The sequence below is a fragment of the Heptranchias perlo genome, chromosome 12 (assembly GCF_035084215.1).
Source record: "Heptranchias perlo isolate sHepPer1 chromosome 12, sHepPer1.hap1, whole genome shotgun sequence".
NCBI classification, from domain to species: Eukaryota; Metazoa; Chordata; class Chondrichthyes; order Hexanchiformes; family Hexanchidae; genus Heptranchias; species Heptranchias perlo.
In genome coordinates this window covers 54,498,560-54,525,081 of record NC_090336.1, presented here as the reverse complement: position 1 = coordinate 54,525,081, position 26,522 = coordinate 54,498,560, and the positions used below count along the sequence as shown (strand labels likewise).

The 26,522-nt window shown below is 42.6% G+C and overlaps 1 long non-coding RNA gene across 1 annotated transcript; it reads right to left on the bottom strand.

Moving 5' to 3' along the window:
• LOC137327741 (uncharacterized) lies at nucleotides 1-26,421 on the bottom strand. Its single transcript, XR_010964535.1, has 3 exons — nucleotides 26,254-26,421; nucleotides 25,642-25,822; nucleotides 1-861 (listed from the first exon to the last, which is right to left on the bottom strand). It is a non-coding gene; the product is annotated as an uncharacterized lncRNA (long non-coding RNA).
• Nucleotides 26,422-26,522: the final 101 nt, after the last annotated feature.

Below are 26,522 nucleotides of genomic sequence, written 5' to 3'. Positions count from 1 at the left end.
CAGTACTCACCATGACCAAGATTGTCCAATATGCAATAGCCCTTATGTGCTATCAGAAAACAGTGGAAATTTATTTTTGGGTGTTACATCTACTTTGTTATTACGTAGAATTACATAGAATTTTACAGCACAGAAACAGGCCAGGCAGCCCCACAGGTCATGTCGTTGTTTATGCACCACACAAGCCTTCTCCCGCCTTACTTCATGTCAGCCTATCAACATATTCCTTTCGCCCTCATGTACTTATCTAGCTTCCTCTTAAATACATCTATGCTAATCTCCTCAACCACTCCATGTAGTAGCGAGTTCCACATCCTAACCACTCTCTGGGTAACAAGATCTACCTGCGTTGCCGGCAGCGGCCTGAAATTCAATGCTCTTCATCGACGAGCTGCCCAGGGACACCCAGCAGGCATCTGCAGCTCGCTGGTCTGATGTAAATGAGGCCTGAGGCCCAATATCAGGTGGGCCTCGGGCCTACCCGATCTGGCGCAAGGATCAATCAATTTCTGGGCCTGTGTACTCCTGACTTGGATCTTTTTTTTATTCGTTCATGGGATGTGGCCGTTGTTGGCAGGGCCGGCATTTATTGCCCATTCCTAATTGCCCTCCAGAAGCTGGTGGTGAGCCGCCTTCTTGAACCGCTGCAGTCCATGTGGTGAAGGTTCTCCCACAGTGCTGTTAGGAAGGGAGTTCCAGGATTTTGTCCCAGCGACGATGAAGGAACGGCGATATATTTCCAAGTCAGGATGGTGTGTGACTTGGAGGGGAACGTGCAGGTGGTGTTGTTCCCATGTGCCTGCTGCTCTTGTCCTTCTAGGTGGTAGAGGTCGCGGGTTTGGGAGGTGCTGTCAAAGAAGCCTTGGTGAGAAAAAAAAACATATATCATTGCGTACATTAACTGTGGCAATGTAGAAGATTGATTGCATACCAGCCATGCTTTCTTGTACTTTTCAATCTCCGATACCGATATCCTTCTGTGCTGTAGCCTCAGAAGCATATCTTTAAAAACTGGGACAACAGATCCCGTGGCCACTGTGTTATCTACCTCAATGATATGCTTTGTTCCCTTCTCATCCTTTAGGTGACCCCGCATGAGTTTCATCCATCATGCTTAACGCCAACACTGTATGCTGAAAGAAAACAGAATCCTGCAGCTAGTTAAAGGAAAACCTTCAATGTGGTTTTGCTGACCCAATGACAAATAAGTAAACAGGCTTGTTGACAATCACCGTGTAGGCCGTGATGTTTAGGTGGCATGGGTAGCTCTTACGACTAATGAACAACAGTAAGATTATTATAAATGTCTCTTTCTTGGAATCATTCCTTTCCCTCCTGCGTATATGTTCGGAAAAAAAACCCTACACATCCTTCTCTCCAGTGCTTTGATAATAGAAAGTATTGTTTCTTTGGTCACAGTTCTTATATTTTTCCTTCTGCATTTAGCTGAAATAAGCTTGTTCGGACAGTACTGGCAGTGATTCCCACTATCTGGAATCCTCCCAGAGTACGGCTGTGATCCATTGGTAATATTGTTGTTCCCTGACAAGCTTCATTTTTCAAAGTTCAATTTGCCGTTTATTTAAATGGAAAATGGAGCAGCAATCAAATTTTAAATACAGCTGCTGAAGGCTGGGAATGATTTCAGTTGGTTTTATTGTCTAGACTCCTGTATAGATTCTCTGGAATCTGTACAGTAGAATCTCGCTTGATGGCTCTGTAATTTTTAATGAACTGAATAAGGAAATGGTTTCATCCTTGCAGCTGCTAATGCAACGATGATGTCACCAACATGCAATAAGCACTTTGTAGGACCACTCCAAGTTGTGACCAGCACAGTAACGACAGATTTATTCTTTGTTTTTTTATATAATTTGGGGCAAAGAGAAATCACATACTGATGGACCTGGTATATGAAGCAACAATTAGATCAATACGTAACCGAGTAAGGAAACACTAGGAGCGATCTTTGACTTCTGCCTGAGATGGTGGCAGAGTCAGTGGAGCTGTTGCTCCGCCTGCCCGTTGGTGCCAGCGTGAGGCCGGAGCCTCATTAACAAGATGCCGCCGAGCTGTGGGTGCCAAGCGGACCAAAAAAAAATTGACACCGAGCCAAAGAAGGAGACGTTAGGACAAGTGATCAAAAGCTTGGTGAAAGAAGTAGGTATCAAGGACGGTCTTAAAGGAGGAGGAGAGAGGTGGAGAGGCGGAGAGGTTTAGGGAGGGAATTGAAAAGCTTAGGGCCTAGACAGCTGAAGGCACGACCACCAATGGTGGGGGGAAGGAAGTCGTGGATGCGCATGATGCCAGACTTGGAGGAACGCAGAGTTCTTGCAGGGCTGTAGGGCTGGAGGAGGTTACAGAGATAGGGAGGGGCGAGGCCATGAAGGGATTTGAACACGAGCTGAAATTAAAAAAAACAAAATGCTGGCGATGCACAATGGGTCAGTCAGCAGCTTTGGAGAGAACAGACAAGTTGCAGTTAGGGCTGCACCCAGAAGTAAACTTGTCTCTTCCCTCCACAGATGCTGACTGACCTACTGTGCATTTCCAGCATTGTCTGTTTTTATTTTTATTTTGGGCATTATCTTCATTTAACAGTGGCAGCAGCTTTGGCCATTCCTTCTTTGCGTTTTTGCATTTGGGTAGCAGTGCGGTGTCAAAGCACTGTAGAAGTTTAAAACACATCTTCAGCACCACAGTCCTCACAGGCAATAGCAGCGGAGCGCAATGATCTGGCTCAGCCTCTCTCACGCTCTCTTTTTTAATTTCTCTCTCCTTCGTTGTTCTCCTTCCATCCGGGAATATGATTTTTTTTGTAACACACTGAATATCTTTCTTCCACAGCAGGAAGCCACTGATAGAAAATGCTGCAGTTGTCGGGACAAGCTGGGGTTTTTTTTAACCCGCTTTGAGGCAAAAAGAAATGGAAAAATAAAGAACCGTAGCATTTTTCTAACCTTTAATAAATGGCATGGCTTCAATCTCTCTCTAATGCGGAAAGCAGCCTGCTAGCTTCAGATGTACTTTCAGGCAATGCATTTTACAAATCATTACATCACTAGCACAGATGAAGGATCTGGTTGTCTAAATTCTGCGTGCAATTTGCGCATTTTTCATTTAAAAAGGCATCTTCTCATTGCAATGTGGGTGTTGTATTCTGCATACATTCCTGCAGCCTACACTACATCTTTGAACAATAAAATGCTTTCTTTCATTCTTTCCCAGCTTCTGTGAATAGATCTCTGTTGACAACAGGCTCTGCTCTCACCGTTTAAGAATTTCAAAAATTACAGTATATCAATGCATTGATTGCTCAGCATTATTTTCAATGGACTCCCGAAACACTGTGTTTAATAAACTGCGGTTTGGTGGTTTAATGCAACCATTCGGTGGCTTGTATATTAAACATACTTTTTGCGACTGCAAATAAACATTCCTTGTTAAACTGTGTGCTTAAGCTACCATCTGCCACACAGTCAGGTGGCAGAATAGTGACGTAGGAAATGTCACACTTTCTAACAAGGAACCGAAGCAGATGTTAACAACACCAGCACTCCTTTAACAGGGGAGTCCATCTGACTTGCAGACACTGATGGAAAGAAATCACCAAGCTGTTTTTAAAATCAGCCCCGTAATTATTAATCTCATGGGGTAGATACTCATTTTCACTGCCTGGACAGTAATGTGGCAGAGGGGATTGACCAACCTTTATAGAACCCGTCCGATTTTCATTACTTTGATGTTAAGCAAGGGTATTAAGGGTCACGGAACCAAGGTGGGTAGATGGAGTTAACGTACCAATCAGCCATGATTGAATTGAATGGCAGAACAGGCTCAAGGGGCTGAATGGCTTACTCCTGTTCCTATGTTCCTATTACCACCCAGGTGGTGACGATGAAAATCAACCACCCTGAAAATTCTACGCCTGAGAAGAAATTGGGCCGAAGGTTTTATCTGTTGACGTTTATAGCGATTGCACGTGTGGCATTGCAGAAGCAGGTTTTGTCCAACAGACATGTTTTATATAGCATGGCGTCTCCCATCATGTTTTACTGCCAATTTTGCCATTATCGTATTAGTGTATAGTACTGGGGGGAAATGGCCTGCTGTTCTTTCTATAAATGAAGGGCCAATCCCCCCCCAGTCAAGAAAAATTACTAATATGCCAAAGAATAATCGGGATGAACCAAGCTTTTTTGATTCTGTTCTGGTGCCCTGCTAAATTGTTTTGGAACATTCACCGGGGTAAATTTTGACTTTGTGCGATCGTGTAAAACGGACGATAATGAGTCGGTAGCTTGATTTACATCTGTCCCGAAAATTGCCATCACCCGTTTTACACTATTGCACAACGTCAAAATCTGCCCCACTGTGTCATAGGAAATGCTGTCTCAAAAATACAAAAAGCAAGTAAATTATATACGTTTACCATGTTTTTCTGTCCAGTTTTCTCCCCCCCCACCCCACCCCCATTATTCTGAAGGCACTGTTTATCTTCCTACAGCATGGTTTCACAGACACCAGCAGCTCCCTGGTGCCTTGCCAAGTGTTAATTCGTCAATGCCAATGGGCTACTCGACTGCGGAGAACATAACTGTTCTGCCCAATCCTGTCTTCACTGGACGTGCATACTTCCACACTTTACTGGCAGGAGTCTCTGGACATTAGTCGCAAGCAGCAATCCTGGCTGATTTGTCCACTCTCCAGGACAATCGTTGAGCTGCAGCTGCTATTTAGGCTGAGATCAGCACAGACCAGGAATTGAGTTTGGGTCCTTTTTTGTAGAGAACTTTGCTTGTCACTGAGCAGTGCCTTAGTCCATGAGATCAAACAGGAGCTGCTTTCACTTCTTATATCAGTTTTCTCCTTTGGGCTATATTTTTTTAGAGGACAAACTTTAGAATCTATTCGAAGTGTGGATATATCTTAAGATACATGTGCAACAACACTAGCAGCTCATTCAGAGGAACGGCTGTGAAAATCTAAACATGGTATCTGAAAGGCACTTACATGGATGAAAGCGTTAGACAATAATTGTTAAAGCAATCAAATTTAGGGCATCAGAATAGGATTACGTACAAGGATGAAACCGCTGGAGTAGTCTGTTGCATCTATATCAGGGTTGTTTAGGATAGCCTCCTACCTCAGTTCCTGTCAACTTGGGTGGACTTAATCATACTACAACCTGACCTTGACATCAGGGACTACTAATACAGAAATGTAAGAGTAAAACAACTGGAGCAGGACAATCAAAGGAAGGCGAAAGATCCCTTTCCACTGTTTCCTCTTTAACTGATGGTTTATTCAGATGGTTTGCACACAAATCTACACACGACACTGATATTACAAAGGAGTCTGTGTCTCATTTGAGTGTTTTAAACTTGTAAAAGGGTAGAAATTAATGTTGGTAATGAATGCTCAATGCATTCAAATGGCATTTTTCTATCTGCTATTTTAACAGAGGTGTTAACACACATATGGGCTAATCGTAGAATCATACAGCACAGAAGGAGGCCATTCGGCCCATCGTGTCTGTGCCGGCTCTTTGAAAGAGCTCTCCAATTAGACCCACTCCCCTGCTCTTTCCCCATAGCCCTGCAAATTTCTCCTTTTTAAGTATTTATCCAATTCCCTTTTAAAAGTTATTATTGAAGCTGCTTGCACCAACCTTTCAGGCAGTGCATTCCAGATCGTAGCATCTCGCTGCGTAAAAAAATCCCCCCCTGGATTTTTTGTCAATTATCTGGTTATCAACCCTCCTGCCAGTGAAAACAGTTTCTCCCTACCTACTCTATCAAAACTTCTCATAGTTTAAATCTCCCCTTAACTTCACCTGCTCTAAGGAGAACAATCCCAGCTTCTCTAGTCTCGCCACATAACTGAAGTCCCTCATCCCTGGTATCATTGTGGTAAATCTCCTCTGCTCCCTCTCTAAAGCTTTGACATTCTTCCTAAAGTGTGGTGCCCAGAATACTCGAGCTGAGGCCTAACCAGTGTTTTATAAAGGTTTACCATAACTTCCTTGCTTTCGTACTCTATGGGCTCAATTTTGAAATGGTGGAGGGTTGGCAGCGAGGGGGTGAAGGTGCGTGTGGCAAACCCGAATAAACAAACCTGACCGTTTCTGACGCGATTGCATCGTAGTTGATAGTGATTAGCATGCTCTCTGGGTTTCGCGCCCAGCAGCCAGCCTGTTTGACAGGCTGGCTGCCGTCAGGAACTGCAACGCAATGGGTGGGGGAGAGAAAGAGAGAGAGCGAGGCGTCATCCAGCGCTGGAACGGAAGATCGGGGGTGGGAGTGGAAGATCGGTGGGGGGGAGAGGGGAAGATCGGGGGGGAAGGGGAAGATCGGGGGGGTGAAGAAGGGGAGATCTGAGAGGGAGACATTGGACATCGGAGCAAGGTGGAAAGGTAGGTTGATTTTGTGTTTTAACTGTGTGCAATGGTTTTTTATGTAATTTATTTTGTTTCTTTTGCCTGATCTGGCCCTTTATACCTGGCTTCACCAGGCGTGAATCAGAAGCTGTGGGAAAGCTATCCAGGTAAGTTAAAAATCGTTCTAACCATGTAATCTTTCACACGTAAAGTGCCTTAAGTACCGATGTACATTTGGCTCTTTAACTATCATCTCATCGGCTTTAATTGCCTGCGGGACTTCTGGATTCGAGACGCCCGCACTTACACAGGTGCGTCCGTGGGGAACTCGGACGATGGTGGGTTGGAGCCAGGCTCCGAACCCGAATGGGATCACTCCGATTTTCGGAGCCCCCCCGCCCCCAACGTACCCGCAATTTCCAGGGAAAATCGAGCCCTATGTCTCTATTTATAAAGCCAAGGATACCCAATGCAGCCAATGCCTCAGTTTAAATAACAGACAGAAAAATGTCATATGAATGGATTTGTCCATTAACGGTAATTTCTATCTAATAATTTAAGAAATAATAGTTGATATGCTACTTTTTTGAGAATTGTGCTGCATTCCACACTAGTTACCCAAAGCTAGAGTTTCACTTTTTACACCAAACATTTTTTGGCGGTATCTCTCTCTCGGAAATGGCAACACCTAAAGATATAATGCAGACATACATCTGGAACTCTGGAAAGCAGCAATTACTGTTGACGATGTTATCATACAAATGTTTAACGCATGTACCAAATTCCTGTCTCCGCATTTTCCCAGAGGTGCTAGCCTGTTTTGCTATGAGTGTTTATACGATAACATCACTGAAAGTAATTTTTAAAGTATAGTAATGTTTATATTAGGGCCAAGAATATAATTTATTCTCATATATCAAGTTGATATTTTGAACGTCATTATGTGCAGGTGGATTAAAGAAAGAAAGATGGAAAGAAGTTGCATTTGTTAGAAATTCCTTAAACCTCTCAGAAATGCCCAAAATTACTTCATTTGCAATCAATTACGTTGAAGTTCTTCACTGTGAAGTTCATTCATTGTGAATGCAGCAATAATTTATGCATAGCAAGGTCTGATAAACAGCAACGAAATGAGTGACCATTTGTTTTGGTGATGTTGGTTGAGGGAGGAATGTTGCTCACAACACCAGGGGATCTCCCTGCTGTCCTGCAAATAACGCAGCTAAAGAAAAAAGAAAAATTGTATTTATAGAAGGTCTTATGGTTCCCGAGAAATGTCTCAAAGCGCTCGCAGAAATTGCTTTTGAAATGCAGTCACTGTTGGTATGTAGGCTAATGCAGGAATCAATTTGCTCACAAGGAAGATTCCACAAACAGCAATGAGATGAATGATCTGTTAATCTATGTTTTTTTGGGTGGTTTTGATTGGTATAAGAATATTGTGGCTACGACACCTCGCAACTCTTTTTCCAATCATGTCATGAGACCTTTAATGTTCAATTGGATAGGCAGAGGGTGGGTGGGGGAGGGGGTGGGGTTAGCAACTCAGCCAAAGGACCTGCACTTCTGACAATTCAATCCTCCCTCAGTGTTACACTGAAGTACCAGACTAGATTTTTGTGTACAAATCTTAAAGTGGGATTGAAACCCACAACCTTCTGATTCAGAGCCACGAAGCTACCTGGGGTCCAATAATATGGTCGTAGAGGCACGAAGGCTGCACATGTCAAGCACATCAGCTGACCTCATGGCTTAATGTGAGGTCAGCTCATTAGCATAATATTTGACACTCCCAGGGCACGCCGCATGACCTGCAGAGAGTGCTAAAGGCTCAAGGGGCAGGTTGGCAGTTTTTGAAGGTCTTTCTTTCTATCTTAAAGCTGTTCTTCCAATGAAGAGGAGGAGAAATGGCTTCAATGAGGACATGCATCAGAACATAGGAACATAAGAAATAGGAGCAGGAAGAGGCCATCCTGCCCCTCGAGCCTGCTCTGCCATTCAACAAGGTCATGGCTGATCTTCTACCTCAATGCCATTTTCCTGCACCATCCCCTTATCCCTTGATGCCTTTAATATTTAGAAATCTATCGATCTCTGTTTTGAATGTACTCAGTGATTGAGCCTCCACAGCCCTCTGGGGTAGAGAATTCCAAAGATTCACCACCCTCTGAGTGAAGAAATTTCTCCTCATCTCAGTCCTAAATGGTCTACCCTTTATTCTGGGACTGTGACCCCTGGCTCCAGATTCCCCAGCCAGGGAAACATCCTCCTTGCATCTACCCTGTCGAGCCCTGTAAGAATTTTGAATGTTTCAATGAGATCACCTCTCATTCTTTTAAACTCTAGAGAATACAGGCCTAGTCTACTCAATCTCTCCTTATACGACAATCCTGCCATCCCAGGAATCAGTCTGGTGAACCTTCATTGCACTCCCTCTATAGCAAGTATATCCCTCTATAGCAAGTATAAGGAGACCAAAATTGTACACAATACTCCAGGTGCAGTCTCACCTAGGCCCTATATAATTGCAGCTTGGTGGGCCTTCTCGTTGAACCACTGCAGACCTTGTGGTGATGGTGCTCCCATAATGGTGTTAGAGAGGGACTTTCAGGATATTGACCCAGTGACAATGAAGGAATGGCGATATATGTCCAAGTCAGGATAGTGTATGCAGAGAAACATGAAGGTGATGGTGTATCCACAACGTTACTGCTCTTGTCCTTCTCAGTGGCAGAAGTCACATGGGAGAGAGGTGCTGTCACAGTAACCTATGTGAGTTGCTATACTGCATCCTGTAGATTGTACATATTGCAGCCACAGTGGGCTGGCAATTGAAGGGGTGGATAAAAAACCCGGTTAAAATACACTGAACACACCTGTACCGCACACTGTTTGGGTAAATAAAATCTGGCACAACTGTGCTATGTAAGGTACTTGCATTTTATTACCTGAACACTAGATGGCCCTCTGTTGGGAGTAAGCACATTGTAGTCAATACGCTTCTCTTGTGTTACTTTTGTTATTCGAAAATGGAAAAATTCCAGAAGATTTGGAAACAAAAGCTGTTAGTTATTACCACCAATTTTAGAGTTTATGTGGACATAACAATCTGATACTCTAATATCTTGTGAGATTTCATTTGAAATGGGGAAGATCAAAGTAGTTGGGAGGAAATGCAGTTGTATTCGTGAATGCTGATATAGGGCTGTGTGCAATGGCAGTGTTGGTTTATCTGGCCAGGGTTTGGGCACATGTGAAGATGACACATGTGCATTTGACGGTTTAGGCACTTAGTGTCATCTATTAGAGCCTGCTTTAAAACTCATGCACGCAGATATATCTTCTGGCTCTTCATTGGGTTCCTCTTCTGCCACTTATCTCTGCTGCCTGTCTTCATCAGCCTTCTCCATGTTAAGGCCCCATTACAGGATGAGGTTGTGTAAGACACAGCAGGCAACAATAATTTTAGACACCTTGGCCAACCTGTACTATTCCCAATTCAGTCCAGACATCTGAACCTTCGTTTAAGGATACCAATAATCTGCTTCACCAAAACCCTGGTAGCTACATGTGCCTCATTATATCTATCTTCCGGTTGTTCCCTTAGGTGTTTCAATGGGGTTCGTATGGCTGAAGTAGATAGCCTTGGTCACCCAATAGCCATCCATCCAATCTTCCTGGCCCATGAAATAGTGATGGTGTCATGGATTCTGTTATATGAAGGAATCATGACAACTGTCACAGTAGCGGGCATTAATTTGCCATCTGGTTATAGAGCAGCTGCACATCTATGGAATGGACCTCTCTCTGTTCTTGAAGAGGGCAGTATTAAGGGTAGGGGCCTTATGATCACATGAATGCCATCAATCATACCCTAAACTTCCAGCCAGATAGCTTGGGAAAATATGACATCTGTGAGGTTGGGAGAAATGACACAGAACTCCTGATGTTGCTTTGTTCAGTATTCCCATAATAAAATATTTAGATAGAGTTTTCCCATTATCAATGTTTACATTTGGTTTTCCCATTTAAAAATTGATGAAACAAGTGTTACAGGAAGTAATGCTTGTGGACAGGAAGTGCACACTATATGCTGGATATTTAATAATATGTAGATGTCATGTTTCAGAATTTTTTGACCATTTTTATACAGACAGAATAGTTACTTTCAAATGCAGAGTTATTAAGGCAAACTATATTCACACAAGTTTAAAACAAAAAGCACTGAGATGATAGGCGGTTACAGAACTAATGAGCTAAGCTTTGATTCCCCGTAGACTGCAAGTAATAAGCAATTTGTTGGCCTGTCTCAGCAATTGTTAAACACCTCACATCCATTGTGTTGAAACGTCTCTGGTCATTTCTGGCTGTCAACGGAGAATAATAAAAACAACAGAGATAAAGACAGGCAGCTGGATCGAGCAAAGGCTACAAAGTCAGTATGATTGTTAAACAAAAGCTGCCACAGCATGTATGGCCAGACTCAGAAGGTTGGTAAAGGAGTTATTTTTGTTTAAGCCAAGCAAGATGACTCACTGATGTGGGGAAACATAGTAAATTCATTATTTTTGTTTTATTACACAGGCTGACTTAATTATGTGAGTCCAATCATAACTGTTGCTTTGTATGTACAATTGCAGTGAAGTGAGGCAGCTTAATGATTCATATCCAGCCTTGTCTCGCTAGGTGCCTCATGGCCCGCCTTCAAAGAGTTTGGAGAGACACATGGAGACACATACTAAAATAACATGATCGAGTTCAATGTAGTGTTTGAAAGGGAAAAAAGTGAATCAGCTGCTAAGATTCTAGACTTGGCTAAAGCCGACTTCAATGGGATGAGACAGAGACTGTCCACAGTAAACTGGGCAAATCTGTTAATGGGTAAAACGACTGATGATCAGTGGGAAATGTTTAAAGAAACAGTTAATGTGATACAGAATCGGTTTATACCCCTGAGGGGCAAGATCTCTACTTGCCAAAAAAAACAGCCATGGACAACTAAAGAGTATAAGACATAAGGAAAGGCCATACAAAAAGGCAAAAAATGGCACAGATCCTGGCGAATGGGAAAGATACAAAGATCCAACAAAGGGTCGCAAAACAGATAGTAAGAGCTACAAAAAGAGAGTATGAAAAGAAACTTGCAAGGGATATCAAAACCAATACGAAGAACTTTTATAGTTATATTAGGAAAGAGGCTGGTCAGGAGCAGTGTTGGCCCCTTAAAAAGTGAAAGTGGGGATATTGTCATTGACAATGGGGAAATGGCGGACATGTTGAACGATTACTTTGCGTCAGTATTTACATTAGAAAAAGAGGATAGCATGCCGGAAATCCCAAGAAAACTAATATTGAATCGGGGAAAGGGACTCGATAAAATTAACATAAGTAAAGCAACAATAATGAAGAAAATAATAGCACTAAAGAGTGACAAATCCCCAGAACCAGATGGTTTCCATCCCAGGGTTTTAAAGGAAGTAGGTGAGCACATTGCAGATGCCTTAACTATAATCCTTCAAAGTTCTCTAGATTCAGGAATTGTCCCTCTAAATTGGAAAATTGCACATGTCACCAAGCTTTTTAAGAAAGGAGAGAGAGGGAAACCAGGGAATTATAGACCAGTTAGCCTAACATCTGATGTGGGAAAATGCTGGAGTCTATAATTAAGGATAGGGTGACTGAACACCTCGAGAATTTTCAGTTAATCAGAGAGAGCCAGCATGGATTTGTGAAAGGTAGGTCGTGCCTGACAAACCTGATTGAATTTTTTGAAGAGGAGACTAAAGTAGTGGGCAGGGGAATGTCAATGGATGTTATTTATATGGACTTCCAGAAGGCATTTGATAAAGTCCCACATAAGAGACTGTTAGCTAAGATAGAAGCCCATGGAATCGAGGAAAAAGTACGGAATTGGTTAGGAAGTTGGCTGAGCAAAAGGCGACAGAGAGTAGGGATAATGGGTAGGTACTCACATTGGCAGGGTGTGACTAGTGGAGTCACGCAGGGATCTGTCTTGGGGCCTCAATTATTCACAATATTTATTAACGACTGAGATGAAGGCATAGAAAGTCTCATATCTAAGTTTGCCGATGACACAAAGATTGGTGGCATTGTAAGCTGTGTAGATGAAAACATAAAATTACAAAGCGATATTGATAGATTAGGTGAATGGGCAAAACTGTGGCAAATGGAATTCAATGCAGACAAAGGTGAGGTCATCCACTTTGGATCAAAAAAGGATAGAACAGGGTACTTTCTAAATGGTAAAAAGTTAAAAACAATGGATGTCCAAAGGGACTTAGGGGTTCAGGTACATAGATCATTGAAGTGTCATGAACAGGTGCAGAAAATAATCAATAAAGCTAATGGAATGCTGGCCTTTATATCTCGAGGACTGGAGTACAAGGGGGCAGAAGTTATGCTGCAGCTATACAAAACCCTGGTTAGACCACACCTGCAGTACTGTGAGCAGTTCTGGGCACCTTACCTTCGGAAGGACATATTGGCCTTGGAGGGAGTGCAGCGTAGGTTTACTAGAATGATACCCGGACTTCAAGAGTTAAGTTACGAGGAGAGAATACACAAATTGGGGTTGTATTCTCTAGAGTTGAGAAGGTTAAGGGGTGATCTGATCGAAGCTTATAAGATATTAAGGGGAACAGATAGGGTGGATAGAGAGAAACTATTTCCACTGGTTGGGGATTCTAGGAGTAGGGGGCACAGTCTAAAAATTAGAGCCAGACCTTTCAGGAGTGAGATTAGAAAACATTTCTACTCACAAAGGGTGGTAGAAGTTTGGAACTCTCTTCCACAAACGACAATTGATGCTAGCTCAATTGCTAAATTTAAATCTGAGATTGATAGCTTTTTGGCAACCAAAGGTATTAAGGGATATGGGCCAAAGGCAGGTATATGGAATTAGATCACAGATCAGCCATGATCTTATCAAATGGCGGAGCAGGCACGAGGGGCTGAATGGCCTACTCCTGTTCCTATGTTCCTACGTTCCTATCCGGTTCAGATCAAAAAGGGGGTACTATTGTTACATATGAGTTGAATTTCTTTGCCTTTTAACTTCTTTCAAAAACCTGGGCTTAAAGCTGGAAACTTTTACCTAGGAAAAGCTGCACAGAGCTTCCAACCACGTCTATGCATTCTGACCACATGCAAGTTGCAGGATTTCCCAGCTTGCAACCGATCAGCATGAGTTAATGAAAGTGTTTTCCCTCATCATTGACTTTGAGAGTTTCTCTGCTTTCTCCATAAGCTGACTTTCAAGCTGGAGATTGAATGCTCAAAGATTTCAGGCAGGTCTCAACTTTTCTATTACAAAGTGCTCAATTAGATGAGACCTGTGATTAACACACCTGTGATTATTAGCAATTGCATTTTGTTGTGTTCCTTTCTAACTGTTAACAAAGATTGTTTTTTGAGAATAGATTTCTTTTCCCTCAAGTGGCTGAAAATTCATTTTTTTTTCTTCTTCTGAAGCATCTTTGCGGGATAAGGGATTTGTAAAATCAAAAACTGCATAAACGCATTAATGTTTGAGCATTTTATGAGGTAATTCTTGTTTCTTTATAGAAATGTAATGGTTTTTAAAGACTGAATAAATTGCCAGACTCACTAATAATGTACTAATTGCTTTCAGGCAGAATGTAAAAATAGGAATCGGCAATGATGGAGAAAGTGGTGATAGGGGTTTCAGATGGCACAAGAGAGGCTATAGATGGACGGGGGCCCAAGGTGGGCAGAGAGGACTCCGGTGGGGAGATTCGGGCCTGATGGTCTGAAAGGAACCGGGGCAGTTTGGGCCATTCTCCTGGTCTCCCTCCCTCAAAAGGCTAGACCCTGTCCCGCCCAATAATGCCAGATCCCAGCAACCACTAAATTTGCCAGACTTTGTCCACCCCAAAGTTTCAAAACTACATCCCTATTCCAGCTATACCCCAGGACTCCCTTCCCAAGGATTCCTCCTCACTCTCACTCCCAGACCCCAGGGCTACCTGCAGTGCTCACAAACCTGTAGACCCCATTCCCAGTGCTCTGAGACTCTCTCCCCAGTGCTCCCAGATCTTCCCCTCTCCCAGTGATTTCAGGTCCCAGGACCTGTGTCGGGGGTCTTAGAACCCTCCTCTATAACATTCCCAGAACCATGGATCACACCTCCCAGTGGTCCCAAATCCCGACACCCACCACCTTAAAATACTGTTAGACCCTGAGAGCCCGTCCCATTACTGCTAGATCCTGACCCAGTGTGGATAAATTAGTGCTCCTAATAATACTACTGCATAACACACCCGTTATTATAAAACCTCAGGCTCACCATGAGCAACATCATGGGAGATATATTTATGGATATCTAGAACTGCTGATAAAGTAGAAAATTAGTAAATTAATCATGAGATCCAGATCATATAAATCATTGCAGTAGGGTTATCAATATGTAACAATATTCACACACAAAAGGATTAATGATAGTGACATCAATACTGTAGAGGTCTAATTTCCAGTTGATTACTGGAAACTTCTGGCTAGTTCATATTCAAAGAAAACTGGGTCCACTGGCTCTTAATACAGTCATCACTTTCAAGAGTACATTAATCAGTTACTTTATAAGGACAGATGATTCAGGTTCCTTCCATTTGGATAGTGTAATCTGTCTCAACTTTCTCTTGCACCATAGATTTCTCAGTTGTAGGGATGAGGTTTAGAGTTCAGGTCAGCCTTGGTTCAGTTGTAGCATGTTTTCCTCTGAGTCAGAAGGTTGTGTGTTCAAACCCCATTCCAGAGACTTGAGCACACAATCTAGGTTGACGCTCCAGTGCAGAACTGAGTGAGTGCTGCACTGTCTGAGAAGCCATCTTTCAAATAAGGCCTTGCTTGCCCTCTGAGATGGATGCAAGAAATTCCATGACATTATTTTAGAGAAGAGCCGAGGGGCAGTACTGGCCAATATTTATCCCTCCATCAGTATCAGTAAAACAGATAATTTGGTCATTTATCTCATTGCTGTTTGTGGGACCGTGCTGTATACAAATTGCCTGCTCCATTTCCCTACATTACAACAGTAACTGCATTTCAAAAGTATTTCATTGGCTGTGAAATAATTTGTGACGTCCTGAGGTCATGAAAGGCGTTATATAAATACAAGTTCTTTCTTTCTTAGATCCTTAGTTGTCAGATGAAGGGAGATGCATTGGGGTTTCTCAAAGTTCTAATGCAGGGTGATGTACTAAAATTTCATAGCTGACTTTTTCTTTTAGAATTTTATGGTTTAGAAATTGCCCGTTTTTAGGCATGAAACGGGCACTTAAGGCACGCCAATGCGTGCATCGGAAGCATTCAAAAACCTTGTTATAATATTAAAAGAAGGTTGTAGGACCCTTTTGTGAAATTGCTCTGTCATCCTTTCCCCATGGTCCAGTGGACACAAATGCATTGAGTCACTTTGTGATAATGGAAAAGCAGTTAATAGACTTTCCTAGCTGACTCGTAGTAGTGAGACAGCTACCAAGTTGTCTAGTAGTGAGGATAGACCTGAAGAGACGGCATTCCTGTTGTTCAGAGGGAGTCCCCATTTCTCAAATGGTGGGAATGTGTTTGAATTCTTTACTGGAGTTACTTAGTTCATTGCAGTTGCCTAGGTGTCTAAAGTAGGCAGATATGTAGGACCTCTTTAGTAGTCCTTTAGAAAGAGTTTCTTTAGATAAGTTCTCTTATCTAATGGAGGAAGATGCAGTGGAGTTTCCTTGTTGTCTAGTGCAAGGGCAAAAGTTGGAAAACTGCCCCAATCTCCTCAGTGGGGTCAGCACATGATATTCAAGACCATTGCAGCAGCTTTATAAACCAAAGCATGGTCATGTCATGACCAAAAATATTTTGGGAATGTTCAGACCTGCAATGCAGAGTTAAGTGGAAATGAGTAAAAAGAACTGAAAACACCAAAAAGTGCATTGAGAAAAGATGGCTTTCATTTTCATCAAAGATCAGAAAATGTGGTTTTGCTATTTCTGTAATTCAGACAGAGCCTAAAATGTAACAGAATAGTTCCCTTTTTGCCTTCACAGCCCTGCAAAAGCACCAGTGAGGTTCTGCCGGAATTAATTTACTATTGTTGGAAAAATGAAACAAATCAAAAGGTGAAACTAAAAGTCAGAAGCATGTTTAATGGCTCATTGTGCACGTCTCATCTTATTCTAACCCACGGTTTAGTGTATTTTGAATGGCCCACCCTTCTAATTTCCTGCTACAGTATCAATGGACGGCCTTTTACCACCACCCCCCCCCCCCCCGCCCCACTTAAAAATCAAAGATCTGAGATCACTGCTACTGCTCATGAAGTGAGATCACTGGGGCAGACCGGCCATGATGCTTCTCACAGAAATGCCTTGCATTTCCTGAGGGCTAATGAATTGCATGCAGCAAAGCCACACAGGCCTAGGTATTGATCAAGCCTGTTCTAGTTTTAAGAGAAATCCATATTGACTCCAAGTTTTGGGGGTAATATTTCCATTAATAGACACAACCGAAAAGGCTCAATTAATTCCAATATCAGTCAGCGAGGTAAATAAGCATGTTGGAAAATGTAACAGCAACTGATCTGTGGACATGAAGCTATAACTATTCTTTTCTAAGAACCAGCAAAACAAATCTTTAAATAAACTTGCAGATGCTTGGAAATTGTCCCAGAAAATATAATATAAACAACAGAATTTACTTTTTACTAACTCTGTTGCCAGCATTCTTTTTAATTATGATATAAGCGCACAGAGGAAATGATAAACTAGAATAATTTTATAATCACTGCACATATTTTCATTAAAACATTAATGCTGGAAACCTCAGCGTGCCCTACAGCGCTGTTTAAATGAGAGCACCATAAAAAGCTGTAAGATGCAGAGCAACTGTAATAAACCAGTGTATTCAGTTCTTTGTGCTCCATTAAAAGATAAAAATACCCTTTTTTTCTGTGGGAAAGTGGTGTACAAGTTATTTATGTTTATCATTACAGTTGCATTTTCAAAGTAGCAGGGTCTATGTTGTACTAAGAAGCGACAATGAGATAGTGGTGTCTGCATCACTTGGAATATTGGAAAGAATCAGCTATGTGTTGCCCATTATAATTGGCATGGGTATGTCTCATTCACAGTGAAAGACTAATGGGCATCAGTTCAAGAAGAAACACTTTGTTCATGCTACATGCAACTAGCTCTTGCTGTCACATATTATGTACCAGTGGTTCTCTGATAATTAATAAATCTACTAACGTTAAATGATCTCAGGCATTTTCATCTCAAATAATAATGGTAAAATCCAAAGTATAATTTTTATTAAGCAAGAACTTGCATTTTGCACTTTCACCACGTCAGAACGTCCCAAAGTGCTTCATAGCCAATTAAGTACTTTTGGAGTGTAGCCACCATTGTAATGTAGAAAACGCAGCAGCCAATTTGCCACAATCTCCCACGTACAGCAATGCAATAATGACCAGATAATCTATTTTAGTGATGTTGGTTGAGGGATAAATATTGGTCAGGACACCGGGGAGAACTCCCCTGCTCTTCTTCAAAATAGTGTATGGGATATTTTATGTCCACCTGAGAGGCCAGATGGTGCCTCGGATTAACGTCTCATCCGAAAGAAAGTACCTCCGACAGTGCAGCACTCCCTCAGTATCACACTGGAGTGTCAGCCTAGATTTTGTGCTCATATTTCTGGAGTGGGACTTGAACCCACAACCTTCTGACTCAGAGGCGAGCGTGCTGCTACTGAGCAGTGGCTGTCACCTGAATTTGCTCCCAATATACATGACAAACTTTATTTTAGATAGTATATCTGCACATGGTAAGAATATGAAAGTATATAAGAGTGTAAAAGCTAGCATAATCAGTCCTTCGAGGTGTTTTTTTTGACACAAATGAGCAAGACAGAATGAATATCTTTCATCTCTTAATGGTCTCGTGCCATCCTGCCTGAAAGGTTGGATAAACAACTCCCAAGACCAGTATCAACCTGAGATGACTACGCATTCTGTTTTCCTGCCTGGCCTCCACTCAGTGCCTTACCTTGGTTGCAGGGTTAAGTTTGATAAGTCACTATGTGAGAAAGAACAAACACAAGCCTGTAGTATACCAATAATAAAAACAGAAAATGCTGGAAATACTCAGCAAGTCAGGCAGCATCTGTAAAGGAAGAAACAGAGTTAACGTTTCAGGTCGATAACCTTTTGTCAGAACTGGAAGAAGTTAAAGATTGAACAATTTTTAAGCAAGTACAGAGTCAGGGAAAGGGGGGAGAGGAAAGGGAGAGGAGGAAAGAACAAAAGGGAAGGTCTCTGATAGGGTGGAGGGCAGGAGTGATTAAATGACAAAAGGGATGATGGTGCAAGGCAAGGAGGGTGGTAATGGGACAAGTAAAGAAACAAAAGATGGGTCTGGAGGAGCTGTAAATGGCAACATCAGAACCATTACCAGCACCTGCTGTCCAAAAAAACAGGAGCAGTGATTATGATCTGAAGTTATTGAAATCAATGTTGAGTCCGGAAGGTTGTAAAGTGCCTAATCGAAAGATGAGGTGCTGTTCCTCGAGCTTCCGTTGAGTTTCATGCTTGCAGTTTACCAATGTGTTACACAGCTTACTGACAGTGTGATCTCAAAAAACACCTTAATACGTGATATCCATACATTATACATATCTGAATAAACATAGTCAGACTGCAATTTCTCCAAAATATTCTTATAATTGTTTAACCTGTTGACCTACTTCCAAACAATAGTACGTACAATATCTGTATTAATGACCACTACACTAGCCAAGCTTCAGCACCCTTTGTCCTCTATATATTACTGCCCTGTAATCAACAATTACTGTCCTATATTCTGTGATCCTTACCCTCAATGAACACAGACACTGTCATCACCCTTAAATCTGCTGACCAGAGATGACAGTTTGACATCCCTGTTTATGTAGCAATGTCGAAGACAGTAGCCACTAATGAGTGGTATGGCGTAAAAGCTTGTTAGTTAGAATGCACAGGCTGGGTGCAAGGGCAAGAGGGGTTAATGTGCCTTTTCTGTTCCTGTCTTCCAGAATGCTAAATGAGTTTGTTCCAATTAGAAATGAGGCTATTGATTAAGTTAATGCACAGTTCTGTATATGAAGAAATGAGCTGTATCCCACACTGGAATAATATTAAAAATTCTGAAAGAGGTTTCCCAATGATTTTTAAATACACGTTTTGTTTTATTTGCCATTGTATTCAAGTTCAATTTTGGATTATAATATTGTTTGGCATTGAAAATGGCAGGAACCATTTGAATTTATAAATGCATACTCACATGTATATATGCATATATTACAGAAAGAAAAATACATACGCGCATAATAGACGAGAAGGAATAGAGAGAAACACGCAAGCTGCTTTTATATTGCTGCTTGGGTCTTGGGGAGCAATCTGAGTCCACCGCTCTCCCACATTCATGGCTGAATTGTGCAGCCAGTCCCCATATGAACAAAGCAAATCCCAATCTATAAGCACATCCTCAGAATAACCATTATTTTTTGTAATTCATTCTCAGGATGTGGGCATCACTGGCAAGGCTGGTATTTATTGCCCATCCCGAGTTACCCTGTTTGATACAACTAAGTGCTTGCTAGGCTGCTTCAAAGGGTAGTTAAGCATCAATCACGTTGGTGTGGGACTGGAGTCACATATAACGACAACAACAACAACTAGCATTTATATAGCGCCTTTAACGTAGTAAAACATTCCAAGGCGCTTCACAGGAGCGTTATCAGACAAAATCTGACACCGAGCCAAATAAAGAGGTATTAGGACAGGTGACCGAAAGCTTGGTCAAAGAGGTAAGTTTTACAGAGCAACTTAAAGGATGAGAGAGAGGTGGAGAGGTTTGGGAAGGGAATTCCAGACCTTAGGACCTAGTCAACTGAAGGCCCGGCCGCCAATAGTGGAGTGAAGTAAATCGGGATGCGCAATAGACCAGAATTGGAGGAGTGCAGAGATCCTAGAGGGTTGCAGGCCTGCAGGAGGTTACAGATATTGTCCAGACTGAGTAAGGATGGTGGGCTTCCTGCCCTAAAGGACATTAGAGAACTAGTTGGGTTTTTATAACAATCTGACAGCTTCATGGTCACTTTTACTGACACCAGCTTTTTATTTCCTGATTTTTAAAAACTGAATTCAAATTCTCAAACTGTCCTGGTGGGATTTGAACTAACATTCTCTGATACGATCATTCTAATGCACCAAGTGAATAATGATAAAACAAATACTTTTAAACCAAGCAGCTCAGCAGTGATGCAGTTAAGCTTCTCACTACATGCCTGTGAGTTTAAGTCCTAGAAATACTGATCTGGCAGATGGGCCTCAGGCAAATTTCAGTATTCTTTGTGATGCTACTGGGTATGGTGGCAAGAAGGTGGCAGAGCAACTCGTACTGAAAGGAAAAAATATGCCATTGACTGGCGGGTACCATAGCAAGCTTTCCTTCTCACCAGCAGGCCTTAGAATAGAGTTACATGATTGGACAAGGTGGTTTGCATCTCAGAATGGTATCTTTATTAATCTGAAAATAACAGTTAAGAAAGTGGAACGTGCAGTTTAGTGAAGCAGAGCTATTTACAACATGGGAACTGGACGGTGCATTGGGTTAGAAGCTAACCTTTTATAGCTGGGACATGGGTTCAAATCCACTCGAGTCTGAAGGGATTAAAGCTTCCTCTGTCTGTGGGTGTAAACGTCCTATGGGAAATGAGTTTGGGCAGTCTCAATCTAGTTCCTAGTGGGCAAGGGCCAATAGCACAAACCAGTTTCTAAATTGGAATTTATTAATAATGTAACTCATGAGCTTAAATGGAAAAAAAAATGCAAATGTGCAGTAGGGAGTGGGGCTGAGCCACATTTTAGAGTCTGCGTAGAGGGAGTTTTATTCTGTATCTAGCTGTACTGTACCTCTAGCTGCCTCAGAGTAGCAGACTTCAATCTACCTAGAATGCACTGTCCCCTTTCATGACGTTATTTGGTAGAACACCATACAACAGAAATAGTTCTGCACAGGTTATCGGCTCCCAGGTTCCCTTTAACCAGTATAAACCATAAGAAACAGGAGTTGACAAAGAGCCACAATTGAATATATAAACATCTCCCTTTATACCACTTAGGACGTTGAAGAAGTTCAGTAGAATGTACAGGCTACTTCCCCTTTCATTTAATTTCTCTATTAGTGAGATAGCTATTTATAATTGGGTCGAGTTTCCGCTTGTTTCTGCTAGTTATATCAGCGGAATCGGCCCAACCAGCGCAAAAGATTGGCGAAATTTTAAACGGAAGTGAGTTACGCCAAAACCACCTCCGCTCGTGTTTTCCGCGATCTTTTCCGCTGGTTCAAGATTAATTTTGCCCGAATCAGGCCCCGCCCACAAAACTGGCCACGCCCCCAGGGCGACATTGCGAGTTCCCGCCGATTGCGCTGGTTCGGGAAGACTCTTCCAATTGCGCTCATTTTCTTAGGTGCCCAGACACCAATTGGCAAGTTTTAAAAGATTTTCATATCAAAAAATATTTACATCACTAAGAAACTAACTAGTGTACACCAATGAAACTATTAAATGGTTCAGTATAGTTTTTTTTTTAATGTCATTTTCAGTGATTTTAAATCAGGTTACTCACAGGTGGAGGACTAGACACCCTTATTAAAAATGCTTATTTTTGGTGATAAACCCATTTTCAGCTGTATTAATAAAACTGCACCAGGTTACCACTCTTAAATACATTGATGAACACTTTTTAATGGAAAGAAAAAAAAGAAACAATTACATTCTATTACACCGCTTGATTGCGCTGGTTCTTTGAAGATTTTATGTTTGTAATTGTGCAAATTAATTTTAGCGAAAACTTGAAGCTTAATCTAACCTGTGCATTTTGGGTGCAATTTCCCAATTCTACCCCAATGTGTGTCAGAAAGAAAGAACGTGCATTATATAATACCTTTCATGTCTTCACAGCCAATGAACTGTTTTGAAGTGCAGCTGCTGTTGTTGTGTAGGTGAACATAACAACCAAGTTGCACAAAGCAAGATCCCACAAACAGTTAATCTGTTTTTTTTTGGTGACATTGGTTGAGGGAGGAATGTTAATCAAGAGAACTTCCTGCTTTTCGAAGAAGTGCCATGGAATATTTTATGTCCGCCTGAACAGGCAGATGGGGCTTCAGTTTAACATTTCATCCGAAAGACGCCACCTCTGACAGTGCAGCACAGTATTGCACTGAGGTGCCAGCCAAGATTATATGCTTCAGTCCTAGAGTGGGGCTTAAACCCACAACCTTCTGATTTAGAGCAAATGTATTATCAACTGAGCCAAACTGACATAACCCTAACCGTAACCCTAACCCAAACTGACATATCAACATATCAGAGCTGATAGTATAGTAGAGAATATTATGAGAGGGGAGAATTTATGAATTATTCGAACTGAATAACACAGTAACCAGATTAAGTTTTATGAAGTCACATCTATACATGCTTTTATTACCTCCAAACGTGACTATTCCAATACTTTCCTGACCGGCCTCCCATCTTCCACCCTCCATAAACTTAAGCTCATCCAAAACACCGATGCTCTGATCCTAACTCGCTCCAATTCCCATTGGCCCATCGTCCCTGTGCTCGCTACATTGGCTCCCAGTCCAGCAACGCCTTGATTTTAAAATTCTCATCCTCGTGTTCAAATCCCTCCAAGGCCTCGCTCCTTTCTATCTCTGTAACCTCCTCCAAAACTACAACCCTTTGAGAACTCTGCGTTCCTCCAACTCTGGCCTCTTGTGCATCCCCACTTCCTTCGCCCCACCATTGGCAGCCGTGCCTTCAGCTGTCTAGGCCCGAAGCTCTGGAATTCCCTCCCTAATCCTCTCCGCCTCCCTCTCCTCCTTTAAGACGCTGCTTAAAACCTATGCTAATGTCTCCTTCTTTGGCTCGGTATCAATTTTTGTCTGATTATGCTCCTGTGAAGCGCCTTGGGACATTTTACTCCATTAAAGGCGCTATATAAATGCAAGTTGTTGCTGTTATACCATGCCAACTGCAAAATGGATGCTGTTATCAATCAAAGTATTCTGGAACTGAGGAGGGCTGGGGTTCCCTTGGATTGGGGGTTGTGCAGTGCAACTGTTTTTAACTGCTCTGTGGTACTTTTATTTTGCTTTGAGGTGAGTGTATATTTACATCGGTTTGCATTATTTTTTAAACTGTCTCATTTATTTGACAGTTAAATTATCTGCAGAGATGCCAGTTGCAAACTTATAATTTTTTTTTCTATTGCAGATGTTCTTCTCTCCACTCCCGTCTCCTGAAGGCACCAACTCCTCACTGGGATACATTTCCATGGGTGAGGGCTGTCTTCAGGTACCTCACCCGAGTAGTCATTACTTATGACATTCCACCCAGTAACAGTCAGTATCAGCAGGCATCTCGACCAGAGATGGTATCGTGGCCGAGCCTGCCCCTGTCCTCAAGCAGTAACACATCCAGCAGGGGAAACAAGTTAACAGTCCGGCCAATTCCCACCCCCCACCACCTAATCCAGGGAGGCTGAGAATAATTGTAGCACTCGAACTGCCACACTGGTTGAGATCAGCTAGCTCAGCACGGATAAGGAATCAAACGTACTGAACCACTGAAGGATCCTTCTTTTAAGGAAAGAAAGAAGAACCTGCATTTATACAGTGCCTTTCATGACCTCAAGATGTCCCAAAGTGCTTAAAAAAAATTAAGTGCTTTTTTGAAGTGTAGTCACTGTTGTAACGTAGGAAACACAGCAGAGCCCCACAAACAGCAATGAGATAGTGACCAGGTAATCTGTTTTAGTGATGTTGATTGAGGGATAAATATTGGCCAGGACGCTCCTGCTCTTCTTTCAAATAGTGCCATGGGATCTTTTAAGTCTGCCTGAGAAGACAAACGAGGTCTCCATTTAACGTCTCAACTGACGGACCGCTCCTCCGACAGTGCAGCACTCCCTCAATATCGCACTGCAGCCTCAGCCTAGATTTTGTCCTAAAGTCTCTGGACTCACAACCTTCTGACTCAGAGGCGAGAGTGCTACCACTGAGCCATGGCTAACACCAAAGAAAACTATGCTTAATAAACAATCTTTGTTAGAAAGGGACAACAATAACAACTTGTATTTACATTGTGCCTTTAACACAAAAAAAAAGTCCCAAGGCGCTTCACAGGAGTGCAATCGGACAAAAATTGGCACCAAGCCAAATATGGAGACATTAGGACAGGTGACCAAATGGTTGGTCAAAGAGGTAGGTTTTAAACAGCGTCTTAAAGGAAAAGAGAGCGGTTTTGAGGCAAAAAGGTTTGGGGATGGAATTCCAGAGCTTAGGGCCAAGATGGCTAAAGGCATGGTCTGCTAGGGTGGGGCAAAGGAAATCGGGGATGCGCAAGAGGCCAGAAGTGGAGGAGCACAGAGATCCTGAAGGGTTGTCGGGCTGGAGGGGGTTGCAGAGACAGGGAGGGGCGAAGCCATGGAGGGATTGGAACACACAGATGGGAATTTTAAAATCGAGCGGTTGGTGGACCGGGAGTCAATGTAGGTCAGCGAGCACCGGGGCGATGGGTGAATGGAACGTGATGTGAGTTAGGATACAGGCAGCAGAGTTTTGAATGAGCTCATACACACACTCATGTACAATATTCACATATTTATATTGTAAAAACATTTTTTATAGCGGCTCCCACAATGGCTCATTTGGTGAGTAGTAGATGTGGTATTAAGGCAAACAGATCAGAGGTGTTCCAGGTTCATGGACTATTCCTGGTGAAGGTAGATGGTGCGGCAGTTGGTGCACTATGATTGACCTCAGTATCTTGAGGGACAATGGGGGAGGGAGGGGGGAAATCAGCCAGGGTTCCGTTGCTGACTCCTCTGAAAAAATATATCTGTGTGAACTTAGAGCGTTAACAGGAGCAGCTTTGGCCACGATGCTCCCCGTGGTCAAATAGTCTGCCGGCAAGGTCTGGGGCCCCACCATTGGTGGCCAGGCCTTATGCTCTGGAATTACCAATCCGCCTCTCTCCTCCTCCTTTAAGACCCTCCTTAAAACCCACCTCTTTGACCAAGTTCTGATTTTAACCTGGCGGGGATTGGACAGGTTCGGGTCTGAGGCCCCCTTTACACCCCGCCTGATTGTAGCACTCCAGGCTAGTTAGGTTAAAATCGGGACTGTAGTTACCCGCTCCTAATAGCTTCTTCTTTGGCCCGGTGTCCATCTTTGTCTGATTACGCTCCTGTGAAGTGCCTTAGGATGTTTTTCCAGATTAAAGGTACTAGGTTGTTGACCTTACGCAAGAAGAACGGCGCCGCTCAATCAAGGCAGCGGGATTCTGCTGCTGCTCTCCATCATGAACCAGCATCTGCAGGACAGAGAGAGAGAGAGAGAGAGAGGAAAAGCACAAAATTATAAAGAAAATGTTCAACTGACTGACTATGAGAACATTCCCAAATATTTGTTCCATATTCAAGGTCACAGTATTATCATGGGTGAAATGGCAAAATCTTTAGTTCTCTTCCTTTTGCATTAAGCTGTTGTGAAGGCCCTAGACACAACTAAGTTAACTTTCTCCAGTAGTCTGTGAGCCTAATCTTCCAGCCCCTCAAACTCTACCACCCACACCGAGCCCAGAAGATCACTATAAATAACCTTGACCTGCTTTTTTCTCAGGGTCTTGAATAAAGGCAGCCAGATTCGCTGCTCTCCCTCCAGTCTTTCACCAGATATGAATTTGGCTTCATTCACAGGTTCCAGCTGCAACAGCTGGGTAGATAGATCTGTTGTTATGGTTACCTTTTCCTTGTGTCCTCTGAAAAAAAAAACTAAACATCTTTGCTCTTTTTACTTTCACTGCCGTTTTATTCCCCTCTCTTCTTCTGAGTGTGCTGACCCATTCTGGGGTATAGGTCCACGGAAGCCTTCCAGTTAGGGTTGCCAACTCTGGTTGGACGTATTCCTGGAGGTTTCATCACATGACCTCCTGCCTTCAACCGCCCCGCCCCCACATTCCTGCCATTGGACGCCGGACATGTCCATCTTCGCAGTGCCCCGCCTTCTCGTCA